Genomic DNA, 7,649 nt, shown 5'->3' with positions numbered 1-7,649 from the left:
GCATAGGAGATTCTGATATATCTGAAGATAGTTTAAGGCATTGAGGCACCAATTTAAGGCATTGAGGCACCTTTCATCTAACAGTTCTAGCTCATGTAGTCTGGCAACTCTGTAAATTCCTCATCTGGGAAGATATCCTGTAGCGACACCCTTAGGGAGGGGATCTCGATCTCAAGAGGGAGGATGGATTCAGAGCCAAAGATAAGGGAATATGGGGTGGCACCTATGGCAGTGTGGATGGAGGTGTAGTAACCCCACAAAGCAGGGTGAAGTTGGAGGTTCCAATCATGACCAGTTTCATTGACTCTTTTTGAGGATTTTGATTAGGGTTTTATTAGAAGCCTCAACTTGACCATTACCTTGCGGGTAATATGGAGTAGAAAAGTAGTGTTGGATATCAAATTTTTGGCAAAGCTCTTTAACATCTTGATTTTTGAATGGTATGTCATTATCTGTAATGATAACTTCGGGGATTCCATATTGATAGATCAAGTAGTTTAGAATGAATTTAGAGATCTGCTTACAAGTGGTGAAGGTAAGAGGGATGGCCTCCACCCACTTGGTGAAATATTCAGTGGCGGTGATAATGAATTTATGACCATTCGAGGATGTAAGGTGGATTTTCCCAATGAGATCGAGCATCCAGTGTGAGAAGGGCTAGGGTGTACTGAACGACTGTAACTCTTGTGATGGAGCATGGATATTATTGCCATGTTTCTGGCAAGGGATATATTTCGTCACATAATTATATGCATCTACTTCCATTGTAGGCCAGTAACATCCCGTTTGCAAGAGATTTTTAGCCAAAGTGAGCCCACTTGAGTGTGCCCCATAGATACCTTTGTACACTTCACAAAGTTCCCATTCAATTGAGCTTGTTTGTCTAAACACCTTAGGAGGGAAGCATCGAAATGCCTTCTAAAAAGGGTGTCTCCAAGGATAGTGTAACGAGCACATCGGCTGATGAAGGTTTGTTGTTGGGTTTTGGTGAGGTGTGGGGGAATGGTGTTGTGTCTTAGGTAAGTGAAGGTCTCTTGATGCCAGGGGGATTTAGGACCAATGAGTATGTACACCATTTCAAACTCTGATAAATCATATGTTGATATGAAGAGTTTCTCGACCAAGAACTCACACTTCTGACTATGTTCTGACATTTGAAGGTGGGAGCCAATAGTGGCCATTGTATCCACAACTCTATTGTTTTATTGTGGAATTTGATAAAACTTAATTGATGTGAAGTGTTTATTAAGATCTTCAACCATACTCTGATAGGGAAGAAGCTTGTCATATTTTGTTTGATATTCATCATTGACTTGTTTTATGACAAGTTAGGAATCACCATAGACATGTAATTCCAATATCTTCCCTTGGACAACCAGGCGTAGTCCAGTAATCAGTGCTTCATATTTTGCGATGTTGTTGGTGCTAGCATTTTTTATGTTTATGTTGTGATTGTCATTGATGGACACACACTTGCAATGAGATCCTATTTATATGTATAAGTTAGAACACAACCGACATTTGTTCCAACCGGTATGTTGTATTATAGTCTTTACACTATTGGTATTTTGCAGAATGTGTTTCCTAGTCTGAAGCGACATATTAACCTCAAGAAGTACAAGGGATTAGAGCAACATAACAAATTTCCACCAGTCTTCATTTTTTTGTCAAACCGGCAACTGACATTTTGTATGAACCGGTAATACTCTGTGATGAGTTACCAATCAACATTTTGTTTGACGGTGCCGACACATTAACGGTGCTATTTGTGTCATGCTACCAAGTATGTCCAGGTTCATTAAACCTAGGAAATTATAATGTAATCTTATTGGACCGACATGAAATCAGTTTCCTTTAAGAGGACATCATGTCTAGGGTTTTAGGTAGTTGAAGTTGTTATTGTTGCAATAGTTGACATTGTAGCTAGGGTTTAAGGTGGTTGAGAAGTTGGAGAGAATATGAATGTGTAGAAGACTGAAGTAATGCTAGAGTGCATTAAGAACGAGCTATCAAGGATCTAACCGAGCAATCTGTGCTATTAGATAGATCAAACACTTGTTGATTACTCACATCTTTGAGAAGTCTGTAGCCTTTAACCAGGTAGGTCCAAAAGCCTTTTGTAAATCCTCTAACAAGGTGGTTCACATCTATGGATCTAAAATCCTCTAGAAAGGTAGTCTTTAATCGAACTTATCTCCTAATAGAGATTGAGATTCCTAATAGGATCTGTTCTGGTAAAGAACATTGTAAGACCTTAACTGGTCTGGTTCCTATTCTACAGATAGTTACTTGTGAGTTCCATCTCACCATGGTTTATTTCCCATTTGGGTTTCCACGTCAAAATATCTTGTGTTATGGTGTTTGTGCTTCTGTGGGTGAATGCATTATTAGCTATTTGGTTTGCAGGTTTATTAACCGGTTTGTTTGTTAAACTATTTTACCGGTTTACTTCTAGTCTTGCAAAGTGTTTAAGTACAAAGATTTTTGGCATACTAATTCACCCCCCCTCTTAGTATTCATCAATTGGTATCAGAGCCAACCTTTCTATAAGTTTAACCACTTGGAAAGAGATATGGGGGAATACACATTGAGGAAACTTACCCACTGACTCACTCAGTTTGAGCAAGCCTATGATGATCTTATGGTCAACTACAAGGCATCTCAAGCAAAAAGAAGAGAGCATGCAGAAAAACTGATGGAGCTATCTGAAAATAGTTATTCAGATGAAGTAGACATGGAAGCCCTAATTGCTGAAGTAAATAAGTTGAATGAATCAAACTCCAACCTAAGAAAGGAGTTGGAAGGACTAACTATCCAGATGTGTCAAGAGCTTGAGAACTAGAGAAAAGTTGAAGACCTAGTGAAAAAAGAGATCATGAGATCTCCAAGCTGAAACAAGAGATGAGTGCCCTAAATGCTCAACTCCATGCAAGAAAGGTGGAAAAGGAAGACATGCAAGGAGAACTAAACATTGCCATCTCTGAGAATGATAACTTGTTGGTAACAAATGCTGCTATTTCCAAAGAACTCTCTGAGTCAAAGGAAATACTTGCTAAGTTCAATAAGAGCACTGTCAAGCTAGAGCAAAAGCTTGAATCTGCCAAACCGGTCAAGAAAACCAATGGACTTGGTTATTCTAATCATGAGGAAGGTGAGACCTCTGGTACAAATGCTGGAATATCAAAGAAACAACTGGCATCAAAGGATAAAGGTAAGATAAAGTTTAAATCTGTTTGCTTTAACTATCTTAAAGAAGGACATATTGCTCATGTGTGTAGGAGTAAGGCTTACAAGAATTTTCCTTATTTCCTAAATGATAAGCCTAGATCCTATAGATTTGATGGTAACTATTATGCATGCAACAAGTATGGGCATAGAGCATCTAAATGTAGGTCTATTATGAACAACACTAGAAGATATCCTTAGAGGACCCAAGGAGTTGGTCTTGAACCTTTTGTGAACCGGAATCACAACCGGTTTAATGCCTTCAATCATCAGCCAAGAAGCAGTGGTTATCAAGTGGCAACCAGATGGAGAGAAAATTGTATGATCTGTCATGGTCATGGTCACACTGCTGTAACATGCAGAAGGAAGAATGGAAACATGAACAATGGACCTTGGAGAGCACCCAGATTGGTCTGCTATCACTACAACAAACTGGGTCACATTATCAGATTCTGTAGATCAAGAAAGGACATATCTGATGATATACCGGTAACTCCAGAAGGAGACATTAATGTTGACACTATTCAAGAAGATATGAAGAAAACCTGGAAGAAGAAACCATCGGTGTTACAGGAGGAACCAATTTCTGCACCTAGTGTGGAAATCACGGAACTAGCAAACTAAGCTTCAGAAAAGCTTAGGGGGAGCAAACAGCTAAATGTTTCTAACCCCCGGTTTACATTGGTAAAAGACCTTAACCGGTATGTGATACTTGTCATTTGGCAGAAGATTGAAAATGGTAAAAAGGTAAATTAGGGTTTACGCCCTAATGGAGGAGCATTAATGATGGTAGGTAAGGAATATGTTTATAAGCATTTTTTAAATCATTTCTCACTATCAGTTTTCGAGTGAAGAAAAGTATTTCAAAGAGTAGAGTGACAAAAAGGTGATTTGAGCAGAGATTTTGAGAAATTGAGAAATTGCGAAGGAGATTCAAATTCAAACAGGAAATGGTCAAGTGGAGAACACAAAATGGTGATTCAACAACCGACGGAGTGTGAATTGAAGGAGAATCGACAAGCTCTAATTTTGCATGTTTCAAAAGGTATTTCTTGAGTTCTTAAGATTTCTATCATGGCTTCCGCATCTCATACCAGTTCTAGTGCATCTATCGAGTCTACAAGTTCTATTCAATAGAAGTCCAAGTATAATGCCCTATCACAAGTTCTGGCTGGTGTAATAGTAGAAGAGGGAATTTCTGACTACATAGATTGCAAGATAGAAGACCTTGGGTCTCTAGCTATTCACACCCAGTTAGGTTTATTCTATGGAAAAGATAAGAAGATCAAATCGGAGTTTAATATTCTCGAGAAGAGAAAGCTCCACAATGTTGTTTACTTCCTGGAAGATTTCATAGAGGATCATATAAGGATCATTCTGAGCAGAGTCCATGGTGATAAGATGTACCTGGAGAGAACACATGACATCACACTGTAGGCAATTCATGCAGTCACTGGATTCTACAACACAGGGGAAGTGCCAGCCCTAAGAACGGTAAGCAAAATTGAAATGTCCAAGCTCACCAGTTCAGTGAGAAAATCACGTGGCATGATAGTAAATTCTATCAAGGATGATCTTATTAAATATGCATGTATGGTGATTGGATACCAGACATTCTTAGCCAGCAGAATTAACTCTGTATCTGCTGCAGTGGTAAATGCCCCTTACTGGATGATAAAGGAGGATGTATCATTTGATCTGTGCACCGGTATGCAGAGACAACTCCTATTGAATCTGAAGGTGATCAAACAGGATAATGCACTTAGGTTCAAGTTTGGACAACTACTGGTTGGGTTGTTCTTCTATTTCCAAGGCTACTTTCCAGGAGTAGGAGATGTCCAATGGTCTAGTGACCAACCGGTGACCAAGAAAATCAAGGAAAGCATTGAAGTAATTGGAACTGGCTACCCTGATGTTCTGAAAAAGTATTTTGATGAGTTTAGAAGGAAAATGAGCCAAAGAGTGAGGATATCAGGTGACATCGTCAAGAAATATGAAGACAACATCTACTTCACCATCCAAGTAGATAAATGCATAATGGAGGCTATTGAGCCTAGAGAGGAAGAAGTGGAGCCAATAGGCTATGAGGTGATGTATGATATGCTAGAAGGGTATGCCTCTACCCTTATTACCTCACCACTTGATCCTAAGGTGAAGAGAACCAACACCTACCAAGAGAGGATAACACCAGTTGAGGAACCACCAACTATGAAAGAAAAAGAATTGGCAGTGAAGAAGGAAAAGGCAGTGCTTGTAGCATCCACACCGGTTACTACTGCAACTCCAAAAGTCACCAAGTGGTCACTAGCTAAGAAGAAACCAGAAGCTGCACTGGCTAAAGTGTTCAAGAGAAAGAGGAAGACAAGGAATACCTCTCCAAACTTAGAAGAAACCGTGTCTGAGGAAAAGCCAAAGAAAACACATCAAGCAAAGAGGAAGACAATGAATGAACCGACATCACTTGCACCAGTAAATATAGATATATCTTCCTACAAACCTTTGACACATTGTCAAATAACAATAAAGAATATTAGGAGAAAAGTGCTAAATGACTTACTTGAGTGTTTTGATGACTTCAATGATGATGAAAAGGAAGCGGTTGAAAAGGAAATAATTCAGTATTTATGTGTTAATGACCGGTCGCCCTCAGAGAGTAAATCTCAGACACTGGATTCTCTATGTATGTCATTAGATAATAGATGGTGCAATGCCATAGAGAAAGAATAGGAAATTAGGGAGAAATTTTTTGCACAGTACTTTCCTGACCTGTCAAATTCTGAATTGTTTGATGTTATTGACCAAAACAAAGGACTCTTCTTCACTAGAAAAAGAAGACTCTGGCTGTTAGAAGGTAGAGTTGTTGATGTTGAAAAAGACACTCATTTGTATATGGGAACTATTGTCCAGACTCACAAAACGCATCTAGCCAACAAACAAGCAAAAGAAGAATCGGTTATATCCAAACCGGATGAAGTATTCGAGGATGAAGGAAATCCGGTTGTAGAACCGATTGACACCATTGATGTCGATGCTCTGGATGTTGAGGATGATACTCAGGAAACACCATCTGAGGCAACATGATAGAAAAAATAGGCTAAACAAGCTGATAAGCAAGCCGAGGATAGACAAGAAGCGGCAAAGGAAGAGGCAGAGTAGAGGAAAAAGGAAGAAGAAGTGAAGTGGAAAAAGGATGAAGAAGAAAAGAAGAAGAAAGATGAAGAAGAGAGAAAGAAGAAGGATGAAGAGGAGAAGAAGAGGAAGAAGGAGGAAAAAGAGAAAAATAAGCAAGAGGATGAAAAGAAAAAGAAGGAAGAAGAAGATAAGGAATAGAAGAAGAAGGAAGCAGAGAAGAAGAAGAAGGAAGAGGAAGAAAAAGTAGAGTAGAAGAGGAGAGAAGTAGATAAAAGGAAGAAGGAAGAGGAGGATAAGGAAGAAAAGAAGAGGAGAGAAGTGGAGAAGAAGAAAGTTGAAGAGGACAAGGAAAGATAAGCAGAGAAGAAGAAAGCAGAAGAGGACAATGCAAGAGAAGCGGAGAAGAGCACCCAGATGGAGACTCTGAAGGCAACTGGGAGTCAAGCCAAACCCGATGACCTCACCAATCCTATCAATCTCTAGTCTGCAAGTGAAATAGAGCTAATGCAGAGTATCAAGTTAGCTCAAGAGTACCTTGAAATCATTCTACGGAAGAAGGAGTAGGATGTAATTCAAGCAGCTGTGGATAAGATTATCGGTTTGATACCCAGTACAAGTCTTCCCAACACTAATTCATCACTAGCTAAACTCAAGCTCCTATGCAGAGTAGTGGATGATCAGGTGTAGTGCCTTGAAGAGGCAGTAGAAGCTAATGTCAAGGAGCATCAAAAAGCTCTTAATATAGCTCTGGTGAAGAAGTTGAATGAGCTCTGGATCAAACTGAAGAAAGAACAAAAGGATATAAGGGATGCTCTAGATGAGGGGAATTTGCTACTCAGCAAAATCTACCAACCCCATCTGTTCTATGATGATGTGCTAGCTCAGAAGCAAAAAATTGTAACAGACTTATAGTAATACTTGAGCACATTCAAGCTACCTTATGATTCCTTTACAACTTATGGGCAAACTATTCACTAGTTTCACATCGAGTCAGCAAAAATGGAGCAAGAGATCAACACTCAGTCTAGAGATTTGTAGGAGCTGCAACTGGTTCTACTCCCATAATTGTAAATTCTTCAGAAGTGCTATTTGAACCTGGATGCCTTAACAGTTACACAGGAGATGAGCACAATTGATTCCATGGAAGAACAGGTCTCCCAAATGTAGACAGAGCGAGAAGTAGCCACCTCCCTACTTGAGTCCTGGTCTTTGTCGATGAAACAATTTTTGTAGGACTTTAAATCTATTTTTGACAAGTATCATTTCTTGTTTTCATAAACTTTTATTATTTT

Source organism: Cryptomeria japonica, chromosome 5, assembly GCF_030272615.1.
Source record: "Cryptomeria japonica chromosome 5, Sugi_1.0, whole genome shotgun sequence".
In the NCBI taxonomy this organism is placed as follows: domain Eukaryota; kingdom Viridiplantae; phylum Streptophyta; class Pinopsida; order Cupressales; family Cupressaceae; genus Cryptomeria; species Cryptomeria japonica.
The sequence above is the reverse complement of the archived record's forward strand: the minus strand, read 5'-3'. Positions refer to the sequence as shown.